Below are 7936 nucleotides of genomic sequence, written 5' to 3' on the forward strand. Positions count from 1 at the left end.
CTAAGGTAAGGAGCCCAAGTCTGAACACAATATTCCAAATGTAGCCTAACTAGTGACCTTAACAGCGAAATTATAACATCTTTAGTCTTGTATTCAATATTTCTGTAGATACAACCTAAAATCCTATTTGCTTTACCACTAGAAACTGTTTGGATGGTTTAAGAGACTGATCAATTATTACACCAAGATCCCTTTCTTTCATAACCCTGTTAAAATTATTCCCATCCAGATTATACTTATAATTCAAATTATGATAACCCACAAGAGTTGTTGTACACAAAATCAAATGTGTTACAAAAGTATTTGTACTCAAGATACGTCTGTGTATTGATGACGTCAGTGTGACTCAGACTCTGATAATTCAGAGTGCAAGGTGATGTTCACGTGAAGAACTTAATTACTTTTGTCCCTCATACATTTTGAATATTACACATACATACCCTCTAAAACCTCCTATATGCACATCTACAGTTGTTGTTTTTCTTTTTCAATATCTCTGTATAATGTAACTAGTATTTACTCTCCTATCCCACGAGCTGTCGCTATGTCAGCAATATAAGGTAAGATGAACAGTTGATAACTCTGACATCAAATACATAACACCATGTTGGATGGCACTCTGTAAAAGGTCGTGGCATGCGCACTTTGACCTCTACCTGTTCACATAAAGAAAATGTACGTTCTTTAACGTTTTGTATGAACTTCGTTTGATGAGACAGGTCTTATATGATTTACGTGGACGGATGGTATGAATTCTGATATATGGTAATCTGTAAAAATCACCTCAAAGAATTACAAAAAAAAAGATAATTTGAATTTGTAATGTTATAGCTGTGGAAAAAATAAACACTGTTATTTAACTCACTGTCATCTGGTGCTCAGTGATGTTATTTAACTCACTGTCATCTGGTGCTAAGTGATGTTATTTAACTCACTGTCGTCTGATGGTCAATCATGTTATTTAACTCACTGTAATTTGATGTTCAGTCATGTTATTTGACTCATTGTCAACTGATGGTCAGTCATGTTATTTAACTCACTGCCATCTGATGGCCAGTCATGTGACATGAAATATAAATTATTAGTATCTAGTTTATGTTTGTCACTTGGAGATGAACCTCTGAGTTTAAAGTACCAGCAAACAAAAATACGTCCAGTGAACCAAAGACACTTGGAACAATATTCCTTTTACAATTGAAACAATATTCATTTTACAAATGAGCCGCATTCCACCATGAAGCCAGACAACAGGCTTATATTCATTTTGAGATCAGCCTTATTTACATAAAAGAAGTAGTGAAACTATTATTTTGTAAGTGCTATAATTTTTGTTTTTATGTTCATTCATCCTCGTGGTTGATAACGCTTTTCCAACGTGATAAACTGGTCGTCACATTCCTTGGAAAAAAAAAAAAAAAGGTTTGAAACGATAGGCCTGCACACTCAACGGAATATATTGTTCATGCGTGGAAAACGTGTTATATCACGTCACAGTAACAGTAATTGAGTAGGGTTAGCTGGAATTTTGCAACGTTAAATACTCTGACTAGGAATTACAAAAAGAAAAATAAGTAAATAAAAGGTATGAACACCTTTTACAAGCTGGTGAAGCATTATTATAATTAATTGTACTTGTCATAAGACATTATGTTAGGCCTATGAAATTTTCAACACTAATTCTTGAAAATCCGTAATGGACTGCATTAAGAATGTAGTGTCAAAAATTAATAGGCCTAACATAATATCTCGTGACAAATATAATTAAGTAAGAGGTGCATTTTGTGTAAATTGTTAAAAATTGTGGAAATAAACCGCCTATCTATTATAACAGGGAAAAGTATAATTAAAATAAAGTTTTAGTCAAAATAAAAATGATAAGGAAATAGAAAATAACGTATATTTGATAGGCTTAAACTAATTTATTTTTGAGTATTTTTATGGTATTTAATTTGTACAATGATTGTATTTTAAATTCTTTCCTTTTTAAAAATATATATTTAATTCAAGTTGTTTATGTTTGGTTGTAATTTTACAGATAGTTTATAATAGAAAATTTCAAATACCACTCTTCAACTAACGAAGAAGAAGAATGGAAACTTACATGTTTTATGGTTATATCATGTACCACGATACTAGTTCATAACAGAGATCGCCCCGAAATTTCACAAAATTTCTAACAGAACATACGGGCAAAAACCATCTTACAAAGCAGACTTGTTCTTGAAACAACATTCAAAACATTCTATCTTAATGGACATGTCTGCTAAAATATTGATAATAGCAAAAAATTTGATTTCCCGATTGTCAGACAAAAGTCCAAATTCATCTACTTGTTCTTTATATTATTATTCTTGTTCCCCAAGCCTACAGAAAAAACGTCTATGAATATTTTACGCAAACCTGGACAAACTTACTAAAAACACTCCTGCACAGGTCATAGGACTATTTTTATATTGATTCTCGAAAGAGGGGAGATTTCACAAGTTTTTCATCGCTGCTGGCCAAGTTTCTCTTCGAAGCCATTCAAGCACTGAAGACTATAGCAAAAATGGCTAGGTGTACTGCGCCAAAATCTATGCAAAGCTACTAAACAAACTCCTGCGAAGGTTGTTGAGCTGTTTATAAGTTGATTCTTGAAAGTCGAGATTTTGACCCTCTAAAATTTTCTAAGTTATTCTTCGAAGCTATTCAAGCATCGCAGAAATGTACTAGTCGGAAATGCTCTGTTGTATACTAGTCGGAAATGCTTGTTTGTTTGTTTGGAATTAAGCACAAAGCTACACAATGGGCTATCTGTGCTCTGGCCACCACGGGTATCGAAATCCGGTTTCTAGCATTGTAAGTCCGTAGACATTCCGCTGTGCCACTGGGGGGCCGGAAATGCTCTGTTGTATACTAGTCGGAAACGCTTCGATTTATTAGAGGAAACAATGTATATATATTTATATCAGTGTCTCCAGCCTTATTATTATTGATTACAGATTTAGAAGCCGCTACAGAAAAAACGGCTATGAATATTTTACTGAAACCTAGGCAGTAGTAATTAATGCAGTATTGAGTATGTCATAGGGTAATTTTAAAATTAATTCAAGCGCCTTCGTTTTTTCGTCCTAAAGAATTTCTCTAAGTCTTTCATTTTCCGTCATTGAAAAAAATCCGGTGTTTTACTAATGTGTATTAATTGGAAAATAATTTGTGCAACTTATAGCGCATTAATTGGAAACTGTCACGTTGAGGATTCGTCATTTCTCGAATTCGCTGTTGTACTTTGTCTCTATTTGGTTTTCTGCAACTATTTCAGTGTGTTTCTAACAGTAGACGATTACCATAGTAGATTTCTCTACTCTTGTCAGGTGATTTATTCTACTGATTTCTTACTTCGCTGAAATTGTGAGTGTGTATTTTAGTATTATTTTATTATTATTCATATTTTTGTTTCACAAGCCTACAGCAAAATCAGCTGGGCATTTTGCATCAAAACCTAGACATATATACAATATGGAACGCGAATGTCCATGACCTGTTAAAAATTGGATTATTTATATTGAAAATTTATTTACGTGGTTATAAATACATAATATATGAAATGTTGTTGTGAGTGGCTGCCTTTGTACTCGACGCTTGTTAAACGCGTGTTTACACGAAATCTCAGACACAAAACCACCTGGTTCAGTAAGTAATGATTGGGTGGGAAAATAGCCAATGCAGCTGTAAACTGAAAAACATGTAATATTCAACTGAATGCACATGCACGTATGTAGCTTAAAATTTATTATTCATAAATGGACATAAAAAAACTTAAGAAACAAGTTAATTAAAACTTTTTAATTTTAAAAAGGGAAATAGGGATCGTCAAATAAGTACAGAAACAAGTTGAATCAAAATGCAAGGATTATATTTTCAAGCCTACAACTAGGGACTCTTAAAAAAGTAAACAAACTAGGCTTGATATAGTGTTTACATTATTTTCTCAAGCTACAAATCCCTATTTTGACTCAACTACAATTGATAAGTACTGTAGATATAGAGTCGAAACAGGGATCTGTAGCTTGAAAAAATAATGTAGACACTATTTCCAGCCTAGTTTGTTTACCTTTTTAAGAGTCGCTAGTTGTAGGTTTGAAAATATAATTTTTTGCATTTTGATTCAGCTTGTTTCTGTATTTTTTAACGATTCTTGTTCCCCTTTTGAAATTAACAATTTTTAATTAGCTTGTATATATATATATATAACTAGTTAGAAAATATATTTAAGCTTCTAACTTTTTGAATTATTTATTTATATTCAACGATACAACCCAAGGATCCTCAAACTTCTCCCAGTCCTGAAATCCTTTCAAAAATTACTATCCTGCACCTAATCACCACTAAATTAAATCACCACTAATTAAACTAATATAATTTGAACTAATAGACTAGAAGGAAGGCAACTATTCATCACCACTCACCGTCAACACTTGGACTACTTGGTCAAACAGAATAGTGGGATCTGACAGTCACTCTTATAGTGCACCTATGACTCAAGTGTACGAGAAGCGATTTTCTTATTCGTCAGTAAAGGGACTCCAACCATGTAACGTCACATACACAGGTTGATATTAAAGTTAGTCCTCAAGAAGCCGCAAAGGCGAAACGTTGGTTGAAATCGAGCATGCTAACCAATTGGGCACGCTCGGTACTATAATTAAGCTACAACTAGGGTTTTCTAGCGATATAATAGTTAAGATCTCACGAGAATCTTTAATTAACCCACTGTTCAAGCATTTCGGAAACTATAAGTTTTATTTTTCGACTAATATTTATATTTTTGTAAATTTTATAATATGTTTAGAGATGCAGTAACAAATAGTAATTTTTCTCAGCTTAAGATGCAAATAATAGTTATAACAGTAAAGCTTTCAGAAGAGTAGTATTTTTGTTTTCTAATGTCGAAAATTAAAGCCAAGTTCGGCACTTCTTTTTTGCTATGAAAGTCTATTTTGTAATTTATTTTACATTGTGTCTGTCTGACCGTTCGTTAATACGTAGAATCGATCATGGAATGTTGAAGAAAATATTTCTTTCTTTTGTTCAATTTCGCGCAAATTTACTCCAGGGTTATCTGCGATAGACGTCCATAACTCAGAAGTGATAGATTAGAGGGATGACAGCTAGTCAACATTACTTAGACGTCAATAACTCAGAAGTGATAGACTAGAGGAATGGCAGCTAGTCAACATTAACTAGACGACCCAAACTCAGAAGTAATAGACTAGAGGGATGGCAGCTAGTCAACATTAACTAGATGTCCCTAACTCAGAAGTGATAGACTAGAGGGATGGCAGCTAGTCAACATTAGCTAAACGTTCTAACTCAGAAGTAATAGATTAGAGGGATGGCAGCTAGTCAACATCACCAAACACCAACTCTTGGGCTACTTATTACCAACGAATAACGGGATTGACCGTCACATTATAACGTTCCAACGGCTGAAAAGGCGACTATGTTCGATGACGGGATTCGAACGGCGACTCACAGATCACGAGTCAAGTGCCCTAACCGCCAGGCCGTAAAGAAAGGTGAATATTTACAGGATAATTCATGTTCTTTTTTGTTTGTGGCAAACATTTCTAGCGGTAGACTGTGCAGTACATTTCTGTAAATGCAGAAAAATCACCTGATATGAAGCAATATCATACACGATAGTATTAAACAACCGTCGTTTCGTAAACGCAATACAAAATTTTTACTTGTAAATGTCTATAGAAGCAGAAAAGACAGTATAACGAAACATTATTATGTACGACAGTATTAAACAATACCATTTTAATGTGATATTAAGTTGTAATCTATAACCATCAAAAAATGTAATCCTAATATCATTTAAGAAATTATAACAAAACGACATTATTGACCATAGTGTTATAGAACATTGTTTCTAAAATGCGATATTTATTATGTGTCTTATAACCATATTATTGAAACAGGTTGTTTACTCACAAACCGGTTTTAAAGGAAGATGTTTACTTTGATATAACTACTTATTTTTTGATGTGTAAATTATGTCTGTAAAATAATGGCTGGAGACGGCTTGAATGGGTAATGAAGAAAAACTTTAATATAAGTTTAACATAACAGCAAATGTACAACGCTTCGACAAGGTTTTGTCATCATCAGGTACCAATTCAACCCGTCTCCAGCCATTATCAGTCTCAAAGTGGGTTCCTCGTCACCGAATTTTAATGTCTGTAAAATGTTTATTCACTACTAAGTTTTAAGTCATTGATAAGAGATGGCAGCACACCACAGCAACTATATTGTTCCAGCACTCAACATCCTAAAGTGTCTTGTTTCATTCAAACTGTGCGAGACCAATATTACGAAACACATAAATAGGTCAGCGGTAAGTCTGGAGGCTTACACCACTAAAAACAAGATTTCCACACTCGTGGTGGGCATAGCACAGATAGTCCGTTGTAGCTTTACGCTTGTTTTTGTGGGGAAAACATGCGCTAGAATGTAAACTACCAGGTCGAACAAGTTTTTAAATCAGTTATCGACAAATTGTCTTAAGACTCATTTAGGCTGAGAAATAGAATCCCACAAATGTTTACTTTATGTTTAGTATTAAAGTGAGCCGAGGGAAAGGTTTAAAGACGCCTCCCTCCTAACTTGACAACAAACAAATATAAACTTGAAGATAGCTCCTATATACGGAAACATATGTTAGCTTAGTTCTTGCACAGTTATATTTTAAGATCTGTGCAAGAACTCAGCTAACAGATGTTTCCGTATATAAAAGTCATCTTCAAGTTTTGTACAACAAAATACCTTTTCAAATACAAGCTTCCTGAACAATCAGACACGTTAGTGTATTCACCTTGTTTGGTTTTAATGTCCAGTAACTACGATCTGATAAAGGCAAGCATTAATAATGCCAAATCTGCACACTCTAACGAAAATGTGAACAATCTACGTCTTTTGATATCATAATAAAGACGTAAACATTTAAAATGGTAATAATCTACGTCTTTTGATATCATAATAAAGACGTAAACATTTAAAATGGTAATAATATACAACTGTATTAATTATTCATATTCATATCAGCACTACCAATCTGTAATTATTGATAATGCTTTATGAAACGTAATCTTAAATACATCAGAAAATCTTATAAAACATTAAATCACACTTTGCAATGTTAAGAATTATTTCTTTCAAAGGGAAGAAGAAAAGATGCATATATAAGCATTTTAAACGTCTACATAAAATAAAGACAATCCATGAATCATTTTTCGTGGATTTATAGCCTTGTGAATATAAAAGACCTATAAATCACGTTTCTTTTTCTGAGCACTTGAATTTACTTTGAATGTAAGCAACTTCGCAAAACGTGTGTGTCCCCCCTTCTCCCGTTGAACTGAAACAGATATTAATATCTAATGATATGAATTTATATAAAAGTGTAAACATGCATAGCGTTTGAATTCACAAAATACCGGATATAAAATATAAATAAAAGTACGATACCCTATAACCCCAGCGCTTTCGTAAGGAGGATCGTTCTTTTTCAGGAGCAAACTGGGAAGGAAAAGAAATAACGATCTGCTTTCATCCAAAGTTGATAAAATAATTTTTGAAGTACAATTGATGCCATTTTCTTCAGAGACCGCAAAAGATACTCTAGTAAAACATAAAACAAACGCCACCAATGATAGGATTTGATTTATCGATTATATTTTGTATCTGGTAGTAGCAATTCTTATTTTAGATTAACTCTGAAGCCCAGCAATAAAATACACATGCATATATATATATATATATATTTCTAAGATTTGGGAAAAGGGAAAAAGACAACGTATAGATTTACATTTTCTATTACCATCTGGTTGATTAATCTATTATGGATTAACCCTACACCAGAGCCTTGCTTTCTTTTCTGATAATTTTTACA

Source organism: Limulus polyphemus, unplaced genomic scaffold (assembly GCF_000517525.1).
Source record: "Limulus polyphemus unplaced genomic scaffold, Limulus_polyphemus-2.1.2 Scaffold1113, whole genome shotgun sequence".
In the NCBI taxonomy this organism is placed as follows: domain Eukaryota; kingdom Metazoa; phylum Arthropoda; class Merostomata; order Xiphosura; family Limulidae; genus Limulus; species Limulus polyphemus.